We start from the raw sequence: 5,000 nt of genomic DNA, 5'->3' as shown, positions 1-5,000 counted from the left end.
TAGGTAAGGGAAGTCGGCAAAACGGATCCGTAACCTTGGGATAAGGATTGGCTCTGAGGACTGAGCCGGTCGGGCTGGGGACCTGAAGCAGGAACGGCACTGCACCGGGACTGGGCGGGGCTCGCCGTTCACGCGGCGCGGCCAAGCCCGGACCAGCGTCGGGACCTTCCTGTGGAAAGCCTCAGCTGCGCGGCGTCCGAGGGCTTCGTGCCCAAAGTGCTATGCTTCGGCCGGCAAAAAACAGTCAACTCAGAACTGGCACGGACCGGGGGAATCCGACTGTCTAATTAAAACAAAGCATTGCGATGGCCGCTGGTCGGTGTTGACGCAATGTGATTTCTGCCCAGTGCTTTGAATGTCAACGTGAAGAGATTCATCAAAGCGCGGGTAAACGGCGGGAGTAACTATGACTCTCTTGTCACCCAATGCACCCAATAATCGGTCTACATTCAGCATATGCCCTCAGTGTTCGAGAGCCTTCAACAGTGTACGTGGCCTGTCGCTGCATCAGCGACATGCCCATGCTGAAATGTACAACGAGGAAATTAACGTGGAAAGAGTTAAGCCAAGGTGGAACGACGAGGAAACTTACCTCCTCGCGTGTAGAGAAGCTCAGATCGGAACAGCGGTTTACAACATCAACCAAGTTCTCTGCTCCTTCTTTCCCTCACGCTCTCTCGAATCCATCAAGTCCCATCGGAAGCAACAGACTTACCGAGACCTCGTGGCCTCGCTGAGGGCGAGTCAGTGTGCTACCACCAGTGACCTGCTGGAGGAGGATGCCAGGGGAGCCCAACACCAGTCGTCTTCCAGTGAGCTGCGTCCGGGGGTGCCATGTCCAGAGTCTTCCAGGTTGCTGCGTCCAAGGGTGCCACGTCTGGAGTCTTCCAGCGCGGTGCAGAACTCATCGCCGGAGAATGACTTCTCTTCGGTGGAGCCGTCCGGCAGTCCTGGTGATCCTGACTATGTGGCCATGGGAGCTCGGCCTAAGCGGTCCAAGACGGGCTGCTCTTCCGGATCTCCATTGTCCGGTCGTCCCCCCGCTCTTGGTGCGGGGCCCCGTGCTGCAAGGCATCACACCGAACGCCACTTCCAACCTGGAGATGGTCTCGTCCCTGGATCCGAGCCTGGGGAGGACCTGATGGACGATGCGGAGAGGCCATGGTAGTCGACGAGCAGACCGGAGCAAGCAAGAAAGACAAAAACCTCTAGGGTACGAGCTGTGCTAGCGAGTGGAGAGGGAGATGTGGTGACACCTGGCGGTGCTGTGACCCATGTGGTGCAGCAGCCCCAGCGATCCCGCTCTTCCTTCGAAACTCCCGGGCCGGTTCAAACCCCAAGCGATGTTACCATCGCCGCCGACTTGCCGGCGACTTCAAGGAGCCAGCCCTGGCCCTCCGTCGACGGGAAGACGGCGCCTGCAGATCAAGCCTCTGCAGCCCTGCCTCCTGAAGGAGGACGTGTTCGGTCTGCCACTGCTCCACCTGGCCGACCGCGAGTCCCATTGCGTCAGCCCGGGGCGCCGGCCCCAGCGGAGGGGGGCTCCGCCGCAGAAGTCTCGGCCGAGCTGCGCAGCCTCCTCTCCCGAGCTGCCCCCCAGTCATTCCAGGGCCCCAGACTATGGGACGTTGCACAGCAGGCTTTACGTGGTGTTGACGTGACGCACCTGCTGGACAATTACCTACGAGCGGCGCTCCAAGTAGCACCTCCTGCAAGAAGGCAGGCACCTCGTACGACCCGGCGACCAGAGAGTAGACGCAAGAGGAAGAGATGGGAGTACGCCACCACCCAGGACCTTTTCCGGAAGCGGCAGGCGGACTGTGCTCGGTCAATCTTGGACGGACCGAGCGCGGTGAACGTGCAAGATAAGCGCCTGTTCCTGGAGTCATGGCGGGAGTTCATGACGAGCGCCCCCCCGGCCCCCCGAAGGACCGACTTGCAGTACCAGATGAGAGGATCGATGTGTTCCAGCCAGCATCTGCGCAGGAGATCCGGGCAGCTCTGCCACCAAGGAACTCGGCTGCGGGTCCCGACGGTTTCTCGGCCAGACTCCTGCGTTCAGTCCCGCTGCGGCTATTACGGGTCCTTCTGAACATCTTGATGCTGCAACGCCGCCTGCCCCCTTCCTGGCGTGGTGCCCGTACAACATTTATCCCCAAGAAAAATCCTGCGCAAGAGCCCTCAGACTTCCGGCCAATAACAGTTGGCCCTGTGGTGCAAAGGCTGTTCCACCGGATCCTGGCCAAGAGAGCAACAGCAGCCGCAGCACTGGACTTCAGGCAGCGCGCGTTCCAGCCTGTTGACGGATGCGCAGAGAATGTGCTGCTGCTGTCCACTGCACTCAACGAGGCCCGTCAAAAGCTCCGGCCCCTCTATCTCGCAAGTATCGACATGGCCAAGGTGTTCGATCGCGTCTCAACGGAAGCCATCCTTCGTGGTGCTCTGCGGGCTGGCTTTGACGACAGCTTCTTGGCCTACCTCAGAGAACTTTACTCAACCTCCCACACTACCCTGCAGTTTGAGGGGGAGGATCTGAGGGTTCAGCCAACCACCGGGGTTCGACAGGGCGACCCACTATCGCCCATACTATTTAACATGGTCGTGGACGAATTCCTGTGCGGCATCGACCGCAACATCACCTTCCGGAGTGACGACTTCGCCCTGGACGCCATGGCGTTTGCTGATGACCTCGTCGTGCTGGCATCCACCCCGCAAGGTCTGCAGCAGCGGCTTGACGACTTCGCGGCCTTCTTGGAACCGCGAGGGTTAGCGATCAACGTCAGCAAGAGCTTTACCCTGTCGCTGCAGCCTTCGGGAAGGGACAAGAAGATCAAGGTCCTCACCACCACAGACTTCACGATCAATGGTCAGCCCCTCCCAGCTTCAGGGGTGGCAACGACGTGGCGGTACTTGGGCGTCACCTTTGCTCCGGAGGGCACCAAGACTCTGGGGATAGAGGAGGAGCTGGAAGGCCTCCTGGAGAAAGTTAGGAGAGCACCCCTCAAGCCCCAACAGCGCCTAGTGGTGCTGCGAACATACCTTCTGCCCCGCCTGTTTCATCGCCTCATTCTGGGACCCTGGTCTCGGGGTCTCCTCAAGAAGCTCGACACCAAAGTGAGGAACTCCATGAGGAGGTGGCTCGATCTTCCACACGACACTCCACTGGGGTATTTCCATGCCCCTGTGGGAGAGGGCGGGCTGGGTGTGGTATCCCTACGAGCCTCGATTCCATCTATGAAATTGAAGAGGCTGGACAACCTGCGATTCAGTGACCATCCGGAATGTGCTGCCGCCCTGACGAAGCCCCTGCTAACTGGGCTACGTCGGACTTCCCTGGAGGCCAGCAGATACCAGGGAAGAGAACTGCTGTCAAAGAAGTCAGTGCAGAAGATGTGGGCCGCTCTGCTCCACCGGAGCAACGACGGAGCAGCACTTCGTGAGTCAAAAGATGTCCCGGGAGCGCACCGTTGGGTGTCCGAGGGAACAAGGATGCTTCCAGGTCGGCAATTCATTAACCTTCTGAAACTTCGAGTGAACGCGCAACCAACTTTGGAGAGAACGAGCCGTGGTCGCGGAGTCGACATCTCCTGCCGGGCTGGATGCGGTGCACCAGAGAGCCTGGGCCATGTCTTGCAGTGCTGTCATCGAGGGCACCGGAACCGGGTAAAGAGGCACGATAACCTCGCCCGTTACGTGTGCTCCCGTCTTCGACAGCTTCAGTGGACAGTCCTCTGGGAGCCGCACTTCATCCTGCCTGGCGGAGTGCTGAAACCAGACATTGTGGCATTCAGGGAGGAGGATACCATCATCATTGACGCTCAGGTGGTGGGAACGAGGATGGACCTGGCGTTCCACCACAACCAGAAGATCGTCAAGTACTCCTCCCCCTTACTTCACCAGGCTGCGAGAGATGGGAGGACGGGGACCCTGATGACCACGAGCATCACCTTGAACTTCAGGGGGGTGTGGTCAGCGGAGAGTGCCCGAGACCTCCAAGGTCTAGGGCTGACGGCGAATGACTTTAAGCAGCTCTCGGTGCGATGCCTCCAAGGAGGCATGAGGTGCTTCTACGCCCACCGCAGTATGACCACTGCGGTGAGGATCGCGGGCGATGTGCCTTCGTCTGGTGTGGTCCGTCGGAGTTAAGCCCCCACCCATAGGTTTGGTGGGGGCAACTGCGGATAACTCTGCCCTTCAGAGTGTAAGGTGCGGGGGGAACTTGTGAGCCCCATCTTCTCGGAGTTATGGTGGTGAACAAACCTCCTTGTATAAAAAAAAAAAAAAAAAAAGCCAAATGCCTTGTCATCTAATTAGTGACGCGCATGAATGGATTAACGAGATGGGGCTGTCATTAAGACATGCAGTGCCCGCTGCGGCTCCTTGGCCACAAGGGGCGAGCAGCGGGCACCTCGGGGGCCGTGAGACAGCGGTGGGACGTGGGTCGGGTGCACGCCGGGGGCGCGGGGATTTCTGTGGCCCTCTCTGGCACTCCCACATAACATAAAATACGATACCAAGTAGCATACACCACAACAGCAATGGCGACGTGGCGCGAGTACAGGCGTAAGCGGCGCCCCCGCAGATGGGCGTTCAGGTGGGCCCGCCCCTTCAGCAGATGGGTGGAGGGGAGGGGCCCACTGGACGCGGCTCAAAGCTCGGGAAGAGCAGGGCCGCTTGTCTCGGCCCGGGAACCATTTACATAAACTAGTATAATGGGGACACCTACAAATAACACGAATGTATACGCACAACCAAACATAAGACTGCCGCATACACTGCCCCCAAGGCCTCGGTCGATGATAGCGGTGCCCCCGCCGGACCCGCTCCACAGCCACAGCCCAGGCAGCCTGCTGGGGCGGAGAGGCCGGGAAACCGGCCTCTCTGATCTAGCAGGTGTGGGGGCCAGGGGGAGAAAGCCCCGACCCTGTGCTCTGGAAGTTTCCTCCCCTTGTTGAGAGAGTGACGAGGGGGGGGACGACCAGAGTTACGGCCGAGGGACA

The 5,000-nt window shown here is 59.6% G+C and overlaps 1 pseudogene; it reads left to right on the top strand.

Moving 5' to 3' along the window:
- LOC120847294 overlaps positions 1 to 5,000 on the top strand; it is a 9,495-nt pseudogene that overhangs the window by 2,288 nt on the left and 2,207 nt on the right.

This window comes from Ixodes scapularis, unplaced genomic scaffold (assembly GCF_016920785.2).
Source record: "Ixodes scapularis isolate PalLabHiFi unplaced genomic scaffold, ASM1692078v2 ptg001158l_1___fragment_3__unscaffolded, whole genome shotgun sequence".
Taxonomy (NCBI): Eukaryota; Metazoa; Arthropoda; class Arachnida; order Ixodida; family Ixodidae; genus Ixodes; species Ixodes scapularis.
Note: the sequence above shows the minus strand (reverse complement) of the source record. Positions and strands in the feature narration are given on the sequence as shown.